We start from the raw sequence: 20898 nt of genomic DNA, 5'->3' as shown, positions 1-20898 counted from the left end.
TATCACCATGGTGACAGTTTCTTCCATCTACCATGGTTCTTCCACAGAGGCCACGGGGCTCTCCACAGCCCACAATCGCTGCTCCAGAGCACTGACCAGAGATCTTTCAAATGTTGCATTTTTTGCATAGTGTGCGAACAATGTTAAGGACGATAGTATCTGCGACTGAGTGTTTCGCGACTAGTTTCCGTGCAATGGCAGGGCATTCATGTTTTTTCCCCTCACCATCCCTGCTAAGATTTGATTAAGTTATAGTACTAGAGACTAAAAACAGCATGGAATTGGACACGGTTTGGATTTTTACATGGGACAACGGAGACAAAAGTTACCTACACACGGGCCACTTCATCAAAAGTTGCAGTGAGGATTGGCCCCACATAGCCATCCAGTGGTGAAAATAAGGAAGACACAATCAAAACACAAAGTCGCAAAATACGAAACTTTCCGTAATAGTCTCGATCACGTGTTACACCGAGCAGGAGCCCAGAAAATGTTATACTGAACGGCCTAATAAACGTTGCTCTCCTTGGTTTTGATTAAGTCACCTGCACGAAGCTTCTACTATGCTATAAATAAATTCATGCATTTTGACCCCCACAATAATATCCATGGCTGCGGCTCGTTTTACCTATGGGTATCCGTGTACGTGTAGTTCATTTGCAGAATGTGTCATTCGATGTCGGTTGGACAGAAGAGGAATATGACTTCATTACCCAGAAGGCAACGCGCTCCGTTACAAGCTGTCTTCTTGCGCTTTGGGAGTGTTTCCCATTTAAACAAACAGTCCTACTGAAGATGGCGGAGAGTTAATAGAGGCGAAAAAGAAACTGATCCACTCAGTAAAAGCATCCAAGCCGGTGAGTTTATTAATGCTGGAAAATGTTTAGGTCGTCTCCGAGTTTTGAACACTGATATCGTGATTTGTTTTATGCGCAATTTCACAACAAAGCAGTTTGTGTTGCTGCTTTGCTGAACAGGCTGTGGTTTCTGCCGTAATACAACGAGCCAGCTACCAGTGCTTTTTTTCTCGTTATGGGATGTTTGTGACGCGTTTAACCTCAGTAAGAGGATGGTTTTTGATAATTCCGAGTTGAAGCGATATCCTTGGTGATTATGTTGTAAACTGATTTTTGTAAAAAATTTTATTAATCATCTCTTACAAAGTTCCCTCCAAGCAAGCTTGGCGTTATTGGTGGGCTGCTTTTACGCGTAATATCGCATAACGATTAACTCCTTTGTACACAAATAGGACATTTTTAACTTTTTAGAAATTCCTACTCTCTGTTTCTTTTTTCCAACACACCGCTAAGGCCACTTTGATTCAGATATTTCGACCAACCAGACCTTTCGCTGAAAATGCCACTAAGATCGGCCAGAGCGGCGCTCTCGGTTGTACAGATTGTGTGTTCTCTCTCGGGGCACGGCGCAAGGGGCTGCCTGCAGCACGGCAGGTCCGCGGGTCAAGTATCCCGTGTGAATTACGGCGTGTAATTTTTCATCCTGCCCGCATTTGCCGTCTAAAAGTGATGGTTGACCGGCGGCACCGAAACCAACTTGCACCGTGTAGCCGGTCGTGGTTGTGTGGACCGGGGAGGGCATCCACGTATCTTCTCAGTCGTATAGAAGAGATATATATGTATAAAGAATACCTTCGGTGTAGAAGGTGAAGTGATTAATTTGGGATCGTAACGATGGCTGTAGCGGTACGGTCTAATCGTGCTGTTATTGACTTAAGAGATGGAGGGAGAGAGAGAGAAGGTTATGGTGAAGTTCATGTGAGAGCAAACGCGATGAGGAGCCAGCGTTGAAAGACGTATTTTATTTTATTTTTTTTCTTCTTACGTACAATTCGCACGACTTCACTCTGATTAGACAACATGTATGCCGAGCAGCCACTTTCACAGGCAACGAGAGAGCGGTGTTTTGTAGAGTTTCCTCATTTGGACCGACGGGTGAAGAGGCGAGTCATTCCGCTTGCAAAGGTTGAGGTTTTAGATGTTCAGTCTCCTTCGCCCCCGGGGCATCCGTGCCAATACTTGCAGGCATTATACAGTTTAGTACTTCTTACCACGTGACCTCTGAAATGATGTAGTTTATATCTACGGCTACGCTATTTGGAGACAGACTCGCGGCTCTCTTATGTCGTCGACAATCTACCTCTGATTTTGCCCTTATTGGTAGTCCAAAGTCCACGTCACCCGTCATAGAAACACCCTTTTGATATCTCGATAAAATGGGCTTTGACCCCGGTGCGTCGCTGGGTGTACATAAAGACAAGATCAACGCCAATGGCGAGCCCCATTCATCACACGGGCTCTTTTCTCTTATATCTTGTGTGTGGTGGAATGTCAGTGTCATTATTCAAGCCTGTGCATGTGATATGTTCTCGCGTGAGATGGACCGGTCGCTGTGGGAACCTTTCCAAAAGCACTGTGGCCGCTCACGTTTTTTGGGTTCTTGGCAAATCGAGTCCCCTGTCCCCCTCTCTGTGTCCCTTTATCTTCCCCCCTTTCTTTCTCCCTCACACAGGGTGTCAGGCTGCGTTAACAATGAATCAATCTTTTGGGGGGGACTCTTTGACTGCAGATGGGGCGAAGAAGTGACTTGCATGCATGGCTTTCACTCTTTGTCTCCCTGTCCCTATGCTCTCAATAATTCATTAACTTATCACTTTTTCTCATGGGGCTGGGGAGAGGTCCCTCTGCAGCCACCGATACCGGGATTTGATCTGGTGACCTGATTTCTGTATACTGTTCATCGATGTGACTGTGTTTGTGGCTGTTTCTTAACAGAAGTGGGTTTTTGAAGTTAGATATTTAACAGTACAAATAGGTAAATGCTTAGATATCGTTTCATGATGGAGGTACTAAAGAAACACTATTTCTGAACAGCCTAAAAAGAAGCCCTTTTAGGCCTATAGCAATGTGAATTGTATTTTATGATCTTTTTTTCCACAATTGGTTAGTCACATTCTTTGTGACACATGTAACCAAAAAGAATATGAGCTGGAGCATACTTCATACTTAAAAATATGCATGTGTGCTCACTTTTCAAGATCTGAGTCAAACAAAAGAAAAAAGTGGGGGCATGTTAAAAATTGTTTCGCTATCTTTTATTTTCTAAATTACCTTCCTTTTCAGAGGTTTGGTAAGGTAAAGCGCCATTATTTGGCTAAAGTCACTGAGAAGTGCAGGGGAAATAAGTGAAGCGCTTATCACTCGTATGTGGCAGAGGCACTTTTTGATAACTGTCTCCACTCTATCTTTGTCAGGCTGCATTTTTTTCCTCCCCATTGAGGTCTAAATAGATGGCATTCTTTTCGTGTGTCGTCAGAGGTTGAGTGTGTCGAGAGAGGGAGTGAGATAATAAGTTTCGAGTCGACTGCCAATGGTGTGTGAGGTGTGTGTTGTACAATCTAATGTGAAAAGCTTTGTGGAGAGGTGTGCTGGCTAAGGGAGGACTTGCACACAGAGCTCAAAGGAAAACCTGATTGTTTGCCTCCTCGAAATGTGATTCCTTGGTGTTCATACCTCTCTGTTGGGCAACAAGACGGGGGGGGGGGGTGCAGGGTTGGTTGAGGATGAGTCAAATACTACGGTGGCCACTATATCTGCGCTAAGCTTTCGCCATATTAACGCCAATTCCCGGAGCTCTTTTCAGTAGCTTACCCTTATCGAAATTAATAAAAGATCGTGTTAATTTGTTGTGGAGTTGGCGTATAAACGATAATGGTTCATCAAGTGTGCCCTCGTGTTAATTGAGTTAAGAGATATCCGATCATAGTTGAGAAAGGACTGATGTTCAGATGTTAAATTTTTAAAGTTTCAAAATTGCAAATATCTTGGGTGTTGGTGTTAGAAATTTGACTAGTCTTAACTGACTTTGTGGATGCTATCTATTTTGCCAAACTTAAATTGATAGATAGATACCAGTGTTCATTCCTGTTTGTTGTTGTTTTTGTTTTTTTTACATGCCAAGGCCTATGTCCAAAACAAGATGAACTATTTGATAGTGTTTTTGGATACTGGGAATTTAAAGGCCCCCTAACTCCCTTTCTCTGTATATTTTGTTGGCCTCTTTTTTTCCTTTTTATATGCAAGGTTTAAAAATGGATGTTTCATATGGCCATTTCAAGCTGTGTAAAAAAAACTTACTGTGACAACCCCCAAATTTCAAGATCATTCATGCACAGCAAGTAGGCCTAAATGTAATCTGTGCTTTTCACAATGCATGTTTTCTATGCCACAGCGTCATCAGTTAGGTTTATTTATTTTTTTGCCTAACACTGAAAATCTAATTATAGAAGCTCTTCTTGACAAGACAGTTGTATTAACCCTGTTGAAATATTTACAGTTACATACCCCAAGCAAATAAGTGAGAAGAGTATGAGAAGAGAGAGGAGAGCTGAGAAACCAGATTGCTGGGCCCCGTATTGAGGAAGCCAGCCAAGCCACCTTACTGGGTCCAAATCAGCTAGTGCAGTATGCAGTCTGGCTTTAGTTGAAGTCACATCTAGTTCATTCCCTCTCTGTCTCCTATTCTGCAGCTCTGAGGTAATATCCAAATGCTAGGCTAGTTGAGCCATATGTGAGCCATGCACACTTCTAAAAGCCAAACGGGCAGCCTGAAACAATCATTGCACCCAATTCCAGTTTATAGCCAGCAAGGCTTTGGAACAGTTCGCTTTCTGTAGTCACTCTTGATTGGACGAAGGCAAGAGTTTATTAGGCAAGGGGGTGCCAAGAGCTTTGTCCTCCTCCCTTCCCTGCCCTTCCTCTTTAACTTCAACTCCCCCTTTAACTTTCGCTCCCTTAGCTGAAGAATGCTCGTAAAATGGGTTCACCTGAACAAGCTGAAGGGAGTGTAGTTGCTTGTCCTTGTGGATTTTTTTGTTTTGCCATTGTAAAATGTTAGTTAGATCTTGTTTGTGTTTTGTGCAGGGCCCCCACTTTCTTGGGTTTTTTGGGGAGACAGAATGAGGGTGAAAAGAAATTGGTTTGTGAGATAAATGTTACCAGATGCGTTCTCTGTCTGTTGGACAGGCCTGAGAGAGAGAGAGAGAGAGCGAGAGAGAGAGAAAAGCTGGTAAAGGGAGAAGGAGCATGTCCTCTCTGGATGAACTTCTCAACTGCTGCATGTACACCTTGCTTTCATTCTGCTTTTCCCTTCTTACTACCCTTTTGCCCACCCTTTTCCTTCCCAACGCTGGTCCTGCCTCCGCCCCCTCAACTTGGAGGTAAGTCAAGTCTTGAATGACACAGAATTCCACTCCCAATTGAGAGGCCCCTTGCAAGTCTAGGTCAACCAACAAGCAAACCCCGGATTTACTACCGCATGTCAACACTGGCAAGAAGCGCTTCGGCTTATTGAAACGCCGTCTACCTCAAAAATATTTCTATTTCATAATTGGGTCGATTTTCCTTTTTTCTTCTCCCTTTCGCATAAGTGGAAAATGTTCCCTCTGTCACTGCTGCTCTGCATTGTGAAGAGTGACATCAGTTCTGTTTATGGAGCTTGTCGTTAAAACAACATTCCAACCAAAAGGTTTCTACCCTGTAGAATTGTCTGCCCCCTGTAAAAATCGCTTACACTTTGGCTGTTGCAGTCCCTTTCCTAACTTAGTGGGTAAAGTGAGTCGAAATACCAAACAGCGCTTACCACATATTGTATATGCAGTGACCACCAGAACAGTATGAAATGTCTCAGGACGAGTGTTGCTACTGTTGCCAAGTCATGGTCATATAGTTTTCCCTTGTGATGGTCACACTGGAACAAATTATTCTGTGTGACTGTAGGCTAAGTCACATGGGAGAGGTAAGGCTGGATTGCCTCTGTTCAATGAGCAATTCCATAAAAGTCCGCCTCGCACCCTTTCCCTGTACTAGTTAATATGATTAAAAGAAAGCTACATTGCTGAGTGCTTTTTAAGAATTTGGTTTAAAGGTAGGGAGAGGATCTTTCGATGTTTGGGACAACTCATGAAGTCGGCTCATATGTTGCATACTAAGCCTATTGTAAACTACCTCTGACAAGAAAAATACCACATATATAATAGAAGGGTGGCAAATTTGTCCCTCTTTTGGGGGCTGTAGAATTGGGTGGGAATGACTACAGTGATTTAAAGTGTACAATCATTCCCACTCCACAATAATGCAAATATTTACACATTTTTTTTCCAGCTAATGCATGGAAATTGGGCCTACTGTGTTGAATCAGCCAATCAACCCTAATCATATGCTCATCCCCGCCTTCAGACTGGGTGAGAGAAGTGAAGGAATGTTTGTGAAATAGACATAATGAAGGTGGATGTCACGGAGGCAACCAAACCTGCCATATAGTCATGTTTTAATTCTTGATATCATCAATGGGATTACTCCAATTTATGATCAGTTTTCGTTGTTGGCTGGGAAAAAAAGGAAATTTGATGCAGTTTTCCACGGTCTTTATGTGTATATGTAGCCAGAGCAAGTATGACAAATGTATATTAAGACTGTTAGTTGTGAACACAACAACAAACAGCAACCTTCTGTTACATGTTAGCGTCATGAGAGCTGTTGAAACGGTCACTAGCATTAGTTAGGAATCCCAAAATCGGTCGGATTTACCGCTCATCTGCTTATTACTTTATGCAGCTCAGTGTAAATGGTTTAGAAAAGGCGATTTTCTACTAGTGCTTTTTTGTATTTTAATTATTTTTTGAAATCAGACGGTGGGAAAGTTAAGAGGGTGACGGCACAGGGGAGACACAGGGAAGCTCAGGCGAAGTTCATTCTAAGGCCAGTGGGCCACACAAATGGTAGCCGACAATCAAATTGAGTATCCATGCACGCATAAAACATATTTTTTGCATATCATTATCGTTGTCTAATTTGTAAACTTGGATTTAGTTTGTGAGGTGATAAATGTCATGAGATAGGGACTGGCTTTTGCCAGCTCTGCATATGAGCTTCCTGACAGGCGCCCTCCTGTTTATCAAAACTTCCCAAAGTAAGTCAAGTCCATGCAGTCTTAACATAAATATTGAGTTGTCAACTGGTATGTGGAGAAAAACTCCTCCTTGGCTGTTGGTGACTAATTTTATGATGTCGTATCATTCACACTAATCCTGTCTGCCGGGGGTTTTGTGACAATACTTGGTACAACAGGATGTACTATAACCCAATTATCTGCCTGCATTAAATTGGGTTATAAAAAAAAGATTTCTATCAGCTTTCTTAATGAATGGTGACAATACGTGAGGCTACTTGTTTTTAGAAGCATTCATTAAAGCAGATGGCCATTATCATTAATGTCATCCAGTAGTGTGCTTTGAGGATAGATGGCCCTCGGTGGTCTTTTGTGAAACAGTGACTTGTTTTATTCAGCATGCAAAATATGCTGACTTGGGGATTTCAGTGAGGCAGAGCATTTTAGGAAACTCTTCTTTAAGCCTTTGGTGTGCATTTGAGTCACATCGATGCAGTAGAAATCTATAGTCTGTTGAAATGCAGAGTGGCAGTTCTGGCTCTGAAAGCTGGCAGTTTTTTTTTTAATTTTTAATTTTTTACTTATTTGAACAATATGAAGGTGACTTAAAGTGCCCTAGACCAGCGTCTGCTGTCTGTTAACTGGTGCTTTACTGCGTGAGGACCTTGATTAGCTCTGCAGGCTTAATCGCTCAGCCTGCGGTGCACAGTACAGCGCCACTGAGACAAAAACGCAACCCACACTTGGATTAAGGCTGGGGTGGGGGGTGGGGGGGTGTTAGCATGTGTCCAATCGGTGCAAGCGACTCTGATCTGATTTCGAGGTGATTCCTCTGTGTTCTGCTGCCTGCCCAGTGGAGCACCTCCCTCCCCTCCGCCCACATTCACTTTTCTGTCTCTCTCTTTCAACACTTGGTCCTTGTGACCCCTGCTGCCAGCCTGTCCTCATAAGTCATTTAAACACACTTTTAATAGTGTTAACCTGGATCTGGGCAGCATGTAGAGGGAAGGGTACACAGCTGGCCTTGCAAAGCAGTCGAGTAAGTGGCCAAGAATGAGAGCAACAGACAGAAAAGAATCAATAGAGAACAGAATAAAAAAGAGAAAAGTAACAGATGTTATCCAAGCGATAAGGATTACAACTGACATATAGCCGTTGTGGTTGTTGTTGTAGGTCTTGTTCTTTTCTTGCCCTTAGAGTAGAAAAAGGAAAAAAGTTCTGTCTAATTCTTAGCTGTTTCTAAAATTTAGCAAACCCTTTATTTATTTTGTTGTTTTTTTGCTCTTCCACGGCTACTGGTGCAGTTATACTGTCATCCATAAAGGATTTCAAATGGTGCAGAGGTTTTTGATGCTTTCCAGCACACTGTTGTGTGCTAAAATTACTCCCCAAACTTCACCTCTGAAATCTTTTTCACCTAGGTTTTGACAACAATTGGAGCCATCCAGTTGAAAGAAAGGAAAAAGAGAAGCAGGGGGAAAGATGGGAAGGCGGGTGGTGGTGGGGGGGTTGTACTTGTGAAACTAGTGTCAGAGCCTCTTTTGATTGGAATTCTTTGCAGGGGTCAGAGTTCAGGCGCTGCAGTGTGGCGCAGCGATTGGCTGAGGAAAGGTGAAATGAAAACCACGCTAAACTTTTGACCCCGGCGCAGGAGCTGTGCAGGAACGCCCAGCTCTGGCGTGGTGGAACAGAGCCCGCTCTCTTCCTGTGTTTACCCCACCAATCCAACAGGGTTTAGGGAGAGGAGGAGGAGGGAGCTTGGAGTGCAGAGAGAGAGAGGGGGGCAGAGAGCGAGAGAGAGAGATTCGGGGGGAGGGGGGGCAAGAAAATCGTCAGAGCTGCGCTGTGGTTTCAAAATGAATGTTGGCTTTTTAACAGGGTGGCACAGGGAAGGCATCCACGTAGAAATACACACCGCATCTGGACAGCCGATTTGAAGCCGAGCAATTTTTGCTGTGAGATGAGGTTGTTTTCAGCACATCTTAAAGTAATTAAAATGGTTGACATCCCTTCACGCCAAATTATCAGAGGCTTTAAGAGACCCCCCCCTGTAACATTTCTATCAACAGCGATTGAAGATTTGTGCTATAAATAAAGATGTGTGTGTGTGTGTGTGTGTGTGTGTGTGTGTGTGTGTTATCTGACTGGACAACATGGAGGACAATCAGGCCTGGCTCTGGCATTCCAGATAAAAGGCTTTCCTAGCCATTGATTAATGAACTAATTTCCATAATATTAGCTTGGTGTGATCACTGCCTCCCCCATTTATTTGGTTACTGCTTTGGTCTCCCATGGACAATGCTGTTTGTTTACTCTTACTCACCCTTTACATAAACCAACAAATTCAGCTTTTAGTGCAGGGAAAAACTGTTAGCCGAGTGGACCTTGGTGTTGCGGTTGTTGCAGGTTGGAGAAAGTGTTTGTCCTGTGCTGTTATCCTTCGTGATTTGTCTTTATTAATGATGAACGGTGTTGGGCGATACATGCGGGACACACACATACATACACACACAGGGAGAGTGGAAGCTGTCATCTCTTTGTCTCCACCTTCATTTATTTTGCCTGTTTTTCTTACATAAAGTGCAGAGTGTAGAAAAAAGGGGAGATTCGTGTGTGTGTGTCTTGTATGGATTGCACAATGGTGGGGGATGTTTTTCCGAGGGAAAACGCAGTACTGTGAAAGCAGTTTTCCTCTCCTTTGAACCGCCTTCTCTCCATAACCACCGTTTGTGGTCTACGCATGTGAGGAGAGCGCTATCAGAACAAAAAGCTGTTTTGTGTTGTGTATGTCCAGTGTTCTCAGGGAACCCTGGTGAGATTCAAAAGGCACATTTCACAGTAACTCACTCAAATATTATGGTGTCTTCACAGTGGGTGTAGTTTTTTCCCCCTTGGTAATCTATTACAACAAAAATAGTTGGTGTTTTAACAGTGGTTTGGATATTTTATTGCGTGTTCACCTGTAGTGGCCTTGTTAAAATACTTTTCATCTTTAGATCCTGCTTAAAAAATTTTTTATTTGTGTCATTTGTATACGGCTGATTACAGCGTCATCGACGTACCCTCGTTAAAACATCATACCTTTGCTGTTGTTGAAATGCCTGTTTTAATTTTCACAGTGAGAACGGCATTTGTTGGCACTGTGGAATGGTATTGTACCCGGGGAACCGTGCCACGCAATCATCTTTAGGCACACACTGAACCCTCACCTTATGTTCCTTGAAGAGCCAGCCTTCAGTTTCTCGGATGCCATTCTGCAGTGCTTAACTAACACAATCAAGTCCCTGTCTGGTCTCCTAGTCCTCCTCCCTGTGCTGTTCTCTCATGCTCTGCGTCACCATCATGGTTTTGAAAGGTGTGCTTTATTTCAACATGAGCCTTTTCCCTGCGGGATTTCAACTGCGACTGTAAACTTTTGTTCTTATTCGCAGAGGCTCGGGCATTTCACTAGGAAGGGGTCTGTCAGGTTTAAGGGAGAAAAAAAAGAAAAAAAGAAGCAAGATAATTGAGGAAATTGGAGATAAAACAAGTTCCTTTGTGTGTGTGTGTTTTTTTTTAATAATCATTGCCTAATAATCGTTACCTTGCATTGCCCATCCTCCGTAGAGATTAGTGACTGATATGGTTTGGACACAGTAAAAACCACTGCAGATCACTTCATCCCAGTTTAATTTAGATACTGTCAGACCAGGGCCAGGTGGTATTGATGGACCCCCAGTGGGATGCAGACTGTTGACAAAGGTACATCGTTTTCCATCATAATACCTCAGTTAAATAGATGGCTGAAAAGCAGAGGCCTACGGCCTATTGTGCGTGTGTGTGTGTGTGTGTGTGTGTGTGTGTGTGTGTGTGTGTTTTCTGTTTTTGCATGCTTGTGTTTGGGCTGGGCTGGACTTGCAGAGCTGCCAATGCACCTTCGCTCAGATAATGAAGGCTTTCTTAGACATTTTACAGCTTCACTTTTTCTTGAAGGTCTCACATATACACACATGCTTAGCATATGTCCTCCTATCTCCCTCAGAGTCCCATTTTGCATCAGCATTCTCTGTCTCGCCATTATTCCTCCCAGTCCCACTCCTGTGCAACTTGCCCACGTTCCATTTGGATCATGTGTGACGTTGAAAGGGAGAAATTGTCATTAGGCACGGTGACTCAGGGCTCCACAGTGCGAGTATTTCACTCGCATTTGCCCCTAAAAATATGCGTGAACCGGAAAAATGATTTGCGAACACAGTGCGCGAGTAAAGATTACATCCTACCATAATCTTCCCCCCCTCACCCGCTGCTAATCGTTCAAAAACTACAAGTCCCACATTCCACAAGCAGCATTGTGCCAATCGCAGTAGTTTTCTGTGACGACACAGCCGGTGTCAAGTTAAAGAAGGCTGAACAACACGGAAAACAAGACTAGAAATATGGCAGTACTGTGCATGAAACGCTTGAGGGCTTTTGATTTGAAACGATGGGTACAGGAAATGGCCACACAAGGCTGACCAATGGTGTAACTTCATCACTCAGTCAGTCAGGGAGGGAGGCATTTAAAAAGTATTGCAAAGACACGGCTGAAAATCAAGCCCATTCACTTATATTTTGAGTGAAAATGAGACAAACCAATATGTCTGTTAAAATGCAGTGTCAATATTTTAAAAACGGTTTTGCTGTTTCAAGAGACTGTTTCAGTGCTTGTGTTAAAAAAAAAACTCCAACTTAAAACTGTTTTAAAAAAGGTCTTGCAATATTTTATTTAAGAAGCTGTGTTTCAACATTTTAGGGTTTTAAAAACTATGTCAGTGTTTTCAATATTTGAAGGTCCACACCTAGTGTCTGGATACTAGGGTCTTCCACTTTCATAGTTCTCCAATGGTTTTCACATTGTAATTGCACACAAGGAGAAGGAGCGTACACACACACACACACACCCCGTAAAAATTGGTACGTAATCAATTGCTGGTAAACTGTTGCTTGAACATTTTTCACCATGGTCCTAACCGTCTTTGTGTGCAGTGTTTCCTTGGGGAATAAAATGAGCGGGGAGCCTGTGACGGCCGACAATGGCTGTCCCCTCAAACTTGGCTGTAATGTGCTACAGGATGTGATAGTTCTTCAGATGAAAACAATGTTGAGATTTGGTTGGCACGGGCTGCTTTTTGTACCGAGTTGGGTGCATAGCTTCAAGTATGCTCGGGTCTCGGAGGCGGGGCAGCTCTTCATCGAAAAACAGGAAGTCATTTTGTCTTTTTGTTTCCTTTTTTGTACTGGATGCCTCAAACTCCAGTAGACACTTTAGTTGCTTTATTACTGAGTGTGTGTGTGTGTGTGTGTGTGTGTGTGTGTGTGTGTGTGTGTGTGTGTGTGTGTGTGTGTGTGTGTGTGTGTGTGTGTGTGTGTGCGCGCGCGCGCGTGTATGCATGTGTGTGGATTAAGAGGTGGCTTAAGGGTGAGGTATTGAGCCCAAATCCCTTAAGTAGCCAAAATCAACCACGATACTAAAGACCATTGTGGATATTTGAGCATTTCTAATCGATCTCCCACCATCCAATCACCGTGTCTAATCCATCTCTTTACCCTCCATATTGAAGACGGTGTTGTGGATGAGTGCATTTTTGTTTCTTTTAAGAGGGTGGCTGTATATATGTTTGTGTGGGGGTGTGTGTGTGTGTACACCCGAGTAGTGATCTTTCGGGGTGGACCGGTGTTTGTTGTTTGGCCTGCCGGTTGTTGTCTCAGGGAGCTCAGATTGCAGGCTTTATTTCAGGCTTGGCTGGAATGTCCCCTCTCACTATTCTGGTCCTGACTGACTGAGGGACACTGCTGCAGCTCTGGGGACTCAGCCCAGCATACCCCCCCTCCCCCATTCCTCCTCTTACCCCTCCATCCTCGTCCTCCTCCTCTGTTCTCCTCCTCCTCCTCTTTCTATTATATCCGATCTGCCTTGAGTCTTCTCACCTCCCCCGGTTTTAATATATCCTCTTCTCTGTACCTTTCTCCATCTGCGGTGCATCCCACCTCCTTACAATATGTAATGGAGCATAGAAGTGTGTGTGTGTGTGTGTGTGTGTGTGTGTGTGTGTGTGTGTGTGTGTGTGTGTGTGTGTGTGTGTGTGTGTCAGAGAGAGCGCAATATAATTACGTATATTAAAAGCAGGGTATTCTTAAACTTTCTTTGGAAGTAAATGGGAGTAGAGTCTTTGAAAATTTTTATGAAATCTAAAAATTCATGTCTTTTGAGCAGAACATACCTGAGATTAGACAGCGGTCACCAAATTTGACCTCTTTTTGTGTAAAAGCTGAATTTTAAAAAACTTTGTCTGGACTTGACTGCCAAAGACTCGCTTAACTCGCCTCATCTCTGTTTTAATCATTTAACTACAGCTCCAGCTCAGTAGCAGGGCCGTGTGTGAGGCCTCTGAACTGAACAGTGATCTGTATGGCTGTATGGAGGTTGATCCTATGCACGTGTGCGCGCACACACACACACACACACACACACACACATTTTCTTGTACTTCTATCTTTGTGAGGACCCCCCCATAGACTAAATTCATTCTCTAGCCCTTAATCTTAACCATCAAAACTACATGTTTAACCTAATCCTAATTCTAACCCCAACCCCAAATCCTAACCCTAAAATAGACCCTTAAAGACCCCATGAAACACTAGCAGAGTGCTATTGGATTCTGCATATTTAAGAGGCCAGGGAGGGACTTGTCGTGGATATACTGTATTGGTGTTTACCGTAGCAATGATGCTGAATGCGCCGACACCTTTGCCGGAAGGTGGGCTGGCGAAGGGGACTGGGTACGGCAATGTGCGGTGCAACTCTAGACACGTACCGGGCCCTTCTCGCGGACCTCCCCAGCCGAGGCAACCCACCGGGGGTTTGCGGGAGTTGGCACAACCCAAAACACAGCAACGACCCAAAACTGCTAGCTAGCTCGGAGGGTCCTGTGCGCCAGTCGGTAACTGGCATAATTTATTGTCATGGGGGAGGGACATGAAAATTCAAGAAACTGTTTCATTGGACACAAAATTAGTATATGCCCCTGAGTGCAGGATGAGCCATCAATGTTTTATTATGGTTTTCTAGGGAATGCCAAACTCTAAAATACCAAGGCCGCACCTGAATACCCGAGTATTTCGATATTTGTTCGTTGGGTAGGTATTTGGTTTCAATTTTGGGATTCAGATATTCTTTTTTTTCCTTAATGTAGGCTATCAAAAAGGCGAACCGCAAAATAACATTTGTCAGCCCATTCTTGTACTATTATACTTTTTAATTGCATTGTTAAATTGTGGAAATATATACTGTCTCAGCTGTGGTGCCTCACATCCCTCTCACTATACCTTGGTCATTAAACGTAAAACAAAATGCCGAAGACCTCAGCTGTGTGGCAACTCTCTAAATTGAGCGATAACAAGGGAGTGTCCCAAATATACAATTTTAAACTGGCCTACCACGGTGGCACAACAAGCATGATAAATTGCCTGAATGCTGTAAGTAGTAGGCTATTCTTATACTGTGTAAAAAACTGAGACTATACTAGCTAGCAAACTTAGCTTAGCTCATGTCTGTTTTCCAGTTGCCATTATCGAGCTGCTTTTATTCGCCATTTAAACAGTAAAGTTACACATGATAAAAATGTGCACGCACTTCGGTTGGAAAATAAAAAAAGCCTACTAATATTTTATTATGACTATCTCATTAAAACTATTGTTGTTATAACTGAAATAAGCGTGTTTTCTATCTCTGTTTGACTCTTGTTGGGTTCAGGTTGTAAAACGTTAAAGACTGATAGCTGGTGGAATGTGGAACTGGAGGTGGCCCCGCCCACTGCTCCTAGTGTAAACGTGGAGGACAAATTTCATTTCAACATATGTGAGTACTGAGAAATGACAATAAAGAAATTATAAATAAATATAAATCTCAAATCCTGAATTTGTCGGCACTAGTATGCTGTTTTCTGCGCTTCTGTTTCACAGTGGTTTCTCGGGCATTGTTTTGGATTCGGAGCCTAATATAACGAGCCTTTATGTAGATCTATAATTTATCCATGGTACGAAAAAATTGTCACAAGCTGTTGTATCACAAAAAGTGCATATATAGGACCTTGTTCAACCAAATCCCTCGGGATTACGAACATGCATAAAAAGGACCAAACCATTTGGAAAATGGTTTTTATTAACAAATAACAATTCAAACAACAATACTGTATAATAACAGACTCCTTAACAATTAATCTTTAATTAAACCGAAAGACACGTGTTGCACCGCTATGCTGTCCATCTTAGCCAACAATGGAGAAATGTCTGGCTGACTCCTTCCCGAGTTATGCCTCCCACCCCCCACCCCGCTGGAGCACCAAGTTTTCGCTGTTGATTACTACCAAAACTTCGTAGCCCAAAAGATGATGGGCCAGATACTGGCGTATCGGTGACGACCAGTGCAAGACATATGTGATTAAAAAATATATATAATTTTGATTCAATGGGGACTTCAAAGAAATAAGGACTAGCTAGTGTCCACACTCTGTAGGTTAAAAACTCAAATTGGTCCTCCCAGAGATAGAAGTACATGCGCATGCGTACACACACAGGTACAGGCAGTCCCAGGATTGCGAACGAGTTCTGCCCCCCCCCCCTTTCTCCCCAGTTGAATTTGGCCAAATACCCCACTCCTCCAAGCCATCCCTGGTCACTGCTCCACCTCCTCTGCCAATCAGGGGAGGCTGCAGACTACCACATGCCTCTTCTGATACATGTGGAGTCTCCAGCCGCTTCTTTTGACCTGACAGTGAGGAGTTTTACCAGGGGGACGTAATGCATCGGAGGATCACGCTATACCCCCCAGTTCCCCCTCCCCCCTAAACAGGCACCCCGACTGACCAGGGGAGGCACTAATGCAGCAACCAGGACACATTCCCACCTCCGGCTTCCCACCCGCAGACACGGCCAATTGTGTCTGTAGGGACACGTAACATGGGGATTCAAACCGGCGATCCCGGTGTTGGTAGGCAACAGAATAGACCACTATGCTACCTGGATGCCCTCATATTCCTTCTCTGCGTCTGTTCGTACATTGAATTTGTATGTAAATCGGAACAGTTACGTACAGTTCACATCTAGTGTCAATTAGTCAAATGTTTGTCTTCGTATATAGTATATATTTTACCTAAAATGTCACTACAGTACAATATTTATAATTGAGAGAGAAAATGTGTGTATAGGTATAGAAAAACATTAAAGAGGGGGATCGGTGGTTTGAATCCCTGTGTTACTACCGGCTTCGTTGGGCATCTCTAATGACAATTGGCCGTTTTTTGGGGGGGGGGGGGAAACCATTAAAGAAACATTTCTTACATTTCAAACTATACACTTGCTACTGTCCCTGGAGTGGGTCGTGACCGGCGGAGGCCGGCCGTTTGACAACAGAAACGAGAGCCTGCTTAGGGCTCGCCTCACTGGGTAGGTGAAAAAATTATAAGAGCATTTCGCCGCTCTCTGAACGCTTTATTATTTCCACTTTTGTTTCCATCGTGATCATTTTCCTTTTGTTCGATGCATCACCATCACTTGCATCAGATTTACGCTTTGAAACTATGATTACGAGGGTAAACACAAAAAATTAAAGTCAAAACACAATGCACACAACAATTTTTATGCAAGCTGACTTAAAATGGTGACACCAGTGTGGCGTTGTTCTCCCTTGGGCCAACAAACCGCCTAAAATGCACAGTGTTTTGAGCGTCTTGCAAAGTAGTCCATCTGTTCGTTAGTACGAACTATTGTATATAACTCGATATTTTTTTTTAAATAATAGGCTTTATGGAGGTTGGTTTGTAAGTACGGGCGTTCATCAGTCGGGCGTTCGTAATCCGGGGACTATTTATATTGTGCTTTTGAACATTTAGTAGCTGTTGGATGGAGCTAGTCTTTACTGTGTTTGGATACCCCCCCCTTTTCTCCCCCCAATTGTATCCGGCCAATCACCCTACTCTTCCGAGCTTTCCCGGTTGCTGCGCCACCCCCTCTGCCAATCCAGGGAGGGCTGCAGACTACCACGTCTCCTCCAATACATGTGGAATCGCCAGCCACTTTTCATCTGACAGTGACGAGTTTCACCAGGGGGACTTAGCACATGGGAGGATCACGCTATTCCCCCCCCCCAGTTCCCCCTCCCCCCCGAACAGGCGCCCCGACCGACCAGAGGAGTCACTAGTGCAGCAACCAGGACACGCACTCATATCCAGCTTCCCAACCGCAGACACGGCCAATTGTGTCTGTAGGGATGCCCGACCAATCCGGAGATAACACAGATTAGAACCAGCGATCCCCATGTTGGTAGGCAACGGAATAGACGTTACGTTACCCGGACGCCCTCTGTTTAGGTTTTTCGTGTGTGTGCAGGTGTACGTGAGACTTTGTAGGGCCAAAAGTTCACCTCATGAATAATGAAATGAATAACTAGAAGAGGCATGATGATGGGATTTCCAGGTATTTAACTATGCACCCAATGTTCTACTCGTTCTTTCACCTTCATGAGTAAAATTTTTCAGTGAAGATTTTTAAAGAGAAAGGTAACACGTTCTGTGGGACAATTATATTTCTTGGGTAGGGCTGTGTAATTTAACATATACCACTATCAGACAGATTAAAAAGATAAATTTCTATGTATCGTCTTACATTGTGATATACTAATACTGCATGTTCAATAAAACATATCTTAAAGTTAAATTGCAGGTTAAAAGCTATGTAGTCTATGCAGTCTGCTTTTTTTCCCAATATCTAAATGTTGAATATTAAAGTAGTATAATAAGGTCTTAAGACCAGTATTAAGAGTAAACAAACTGAATGAAGGAAACTGTAATCTTAGTCATGCACGTCATCCAAAGTTGTATTTATATCGTAGGAGGGGAAAAGTACTTCTCGTGAATTTTAGTTGATCAGCTCCCATTTGATTATCTCATGCCAATATGAGTCACCTGCTATGAAGGTAGACACAAGCTTGTACTTTTTCAAGCCGAGTCAGTCCCCTAAGTATTTGGGAACCCTGTGATTACCAACAGTGGCTATAGAACATGAGCGCAGGAACCAGAAGGAGAGGGAACAGGCCAGATAAGCAGAATATGCAAATGTACTGGACGGGTGGCCACATTTCCAGGAAGGGGAAGTGATGACGCAGTGGGACAGGCTGAGGGAGAACGCAAACAGGATGCTATCTGCTGTGGCTTCCTGTGCAATTTTAGAAATCAGTTTTTCCCATGAATTTAGGAGACAACAACCAAACATGCATTTTCACAGGAATTGGGAAAATGAAAGGGCTCCTCACTGGTCTTTTCTTTCTCACTTTCAAAATGTTGTTTTCAGCCACAGTCAAAAGCAGACCAAATGTGGAATCTTGTTGGATGACATGTGACTTGTTTACAGCCTAAAGCAATGGTGAATAGCCCAGTTACAGATGAAAGTTGAGTCAAGTTAGCATCACAACTTTGGAAAATGTATAAATGGCTGCTGGTAGGGCTCTGAACAGCTGCTTGTTTTTAAAGGGGGCAGAATAGTTTGTGACCTTGTGCTTTTTCTATGCTTTAAGGATATGTTAAGACATTGAGGCCGCACTAGACCCCGGATGGAGTTTGATTGGGTCCTGGACTAGCAAAGGTAAGCACCTTTTTATTGGATTGAACACACAGCCCAAGTAGACATCCCTTAGATGTCTCATAAAATGAAAAATGTTTTCATTCTTGTTGTCTCTTTTATCTCTACTTAATTTACAGCTATGTTCTAGAAAGTCAAATGAAAAAAATACTTTTGCATTTTTGAGAACAATATTTTCCCTTCCTGATAAATACAAGGATTGTTTAGTTACATCACCCTACGTTTGCGGATGTATATGTCCGAGTGTATGACAGATATGTCACGCTGTTCACGGTGCTTTAAATGCCATTTCATGTGACCTTTAAAGTGTAATTAAAGTCTAAATTAAAAAGAATTTGAGCTGTAGACATGACTACATGTCTCCTGTCTAATGAGACTTAAGTACTAGACATAATTTCAGCATACGCCAGCTTGACCAAACCACTTTCAATGAAAAAGAGAAAAAAACGCTTATGTTTTGTAGCTGTCATTCAGTTGAAAATGTCACCCCTGAAGCACTGTTGGCCCCACCTCGATTGGTGTTGTAGTACCGAAGACATCAAGATAGTCTGATGTCAGTGGAAGAAACTAAAACGATTCAACTGTCAGAGGCAGAGGTGCCTCTCCATATTTTATACACGCCCACCCGATCGTGTTCTCAACCCCGCATAGTGGCTCTTTTCAAAAATGTCTATTTGATGGAGACAAGTTAAAATCATTTTATTATGTTACTCTTTAAATGGTTCAAATAATTTCATTTTCTACTAGCTAACAGGTTCACAGATGCTGTGTGTACCTGGTCAACACATAACTGGGCAAGTTCCACACTGTTAGAAGTGGGTGATTCAGGACCGTTTGCATGATATCAGGCCTGTTGTGACTCATCCATGGTGTGGTGGGCTGTGATGTGGGTTGATGTTCAGGGGTTTTTTTTACTCTACTTTTTTTTTTGTCTAGTTGGGTTGTCTTTTTGAAGGGCTTCAACGTTGCCTTTGAAGCTCAACAGGAATGAACAAGTGAAACACACTCTTTCATATAAACATGTAGTTTAACCCAGTTGCACTTTACGATTGTCAAAATCCCAGGAGAATGTCATTGCTCTGCCTCGGTTGTTTTCAGCAGTAATCTGGATGCTTCATGCGTGACTGAGCTTTCGTTCAAGAAAATATCATTTGTGTGTTGAAACCTATTTACAGTGAGTGTCAGGTCTTCCCCATTCCTTCCACATAGCCAGAGCATTGGAACTACACCATCCTGCTATGTTTCCCTACTCCAAGTAGCCTTTAGCTCTGCTGTTTGTCTGTTCCAGGATGTAAGGCTGACTGAGAGCTGATGTCATCCCTCTCCACTGCTGCAGAGGTGAGCTTTAGGACAGAAACCAGGAAAGAAGGAAGGAAGGAGAGCGAGCGAGCGAGCGAGCCAGATTTAGAGGGTGGTGCTGAAAGGTAGATAGACGGGGAGCATGCATTGCAGATTTATGGTAGGAGTGTGTCTGAGACTCGGTGCTATAGCAGCAGTAGTAGTAGAGGATGACCGGGCTGCACGTCCTGGCCTGCAGTTGTGGAGCTGAAGTTGCATAACATTTCCCCATACGTTTTGCACTTTTCCACTGTGGAATGAGCTCTCACATGATTGTTTCAGAAAGATCAGAAGTGTGTGTGATATGTCTATAGGGTTTCCTAGGAGAGATCTATTTGCACATACTAAAACTTGGTGCATGCATGCACGAATACATGGATAGGCTGGTATTAAATCAAGCCAGTTGTACATGCACATTGCACATGCCTATGGTCATTTCATACTATGCAAGGGAGGGTGTGTGTTTTGGGTGGGAATGGGAAAGAGTAGTGACCTTAGAAGGCGGCTAAAGAGGTTTCCTCTTACATGGACTGTGAGGAGGTCGGTCACAGGGCAAGGCCAGTGCAACAAAACAAAAGCAGGGTTCCCAGCCGAGCACTGTCACATGGAGAGACAGACAGCGAGAGAGAGCGAGCGAGAGAGAGTTGGAAGATCGTATGAGAGAACAAAAGTCAGAACTTATTGATTGAGAGAACGGATATAGCCTACTATGAAAAACAGTAAAGAGAATGCAGAAGAGGGAGAATTCCAGCCAGTCCTCAGAGCACACAGTCTAGTCTTGCCCATATTGTCTCTCAGTTCCTAAAGCACCAGCAGTGGTTACAGGCCAGAGAGCCAGACAAAGAGTCAGGCTGGTGAAAATCACCTTTCAGGAAGCGTAGCTACTACTCCTCTTTCTCATAGACTCAGGCTGTGTTGCTACATGCCCGAGCATGTGAGTGT

At 43.4% G+C, this 20898-nt stretch overlaps 1 protein-coding gene and 1 pseudogene across 7 annotated transcripts in view; one reads left to right on the top strand and one right to left on the bottom strand.

The window, feature by feature from the left end:
- The window catches only part of LOC130131945 (guanine nucleotide-binding protein-like 3-like protein), a 32157-nt pseudogene extending 21938 nt beyond the window's left edge, over positions 1 to 10219 (bottom strand).
- ncoa3 (nuclear receptor coactivator 3) overlaps positions 790 to 20898 on the top strand; it is a 43173-nt gene continuing 23064 nt past the window's right edge. Inside the window, exons 1-4 of one of the 7 annotated variants that reach the window (XM_056273356.1) lie at positions 793 to 857; positions 14738 to 14842; positions 18554 to 18621; positions 19907 to 19956. The gene's annotated coding sequence lies outside the window, so the exon portion shown is untranslated. Of the gene's footprint in view, positions 858 to 5042; positions 5237 to 14737; positions 14843 to 18319; positions 18403 to 18553; positions 18622 to 19906; positions 19957 to 20898 lie in introns of those variants that run through there. The other 6 variants (XM_056273358.1, XM_056273352.1, XM_056273354.1 and 3 more) reach the window with 6 other exon arrangements.

The sequence above is a fragment of the Lampris incognitus genome, chromosome 2, assembly GCF_029633865.1.
Source record: "Lampris incognitus isolate fLamInc1 chromosome 2, fLamInc1.hap2, whole genome shotgun sequence".
Classification (NCBI taxonomy): domain Eukaryota; kingdom Metazoa; phylum Chordata; class Actinopteri; order Lampriformes; family Lampridae; genus Lampris; species Lampris incognitus.
This window is presented reverse-complemented; position numbering and strand designations above follow the sequence as displayed.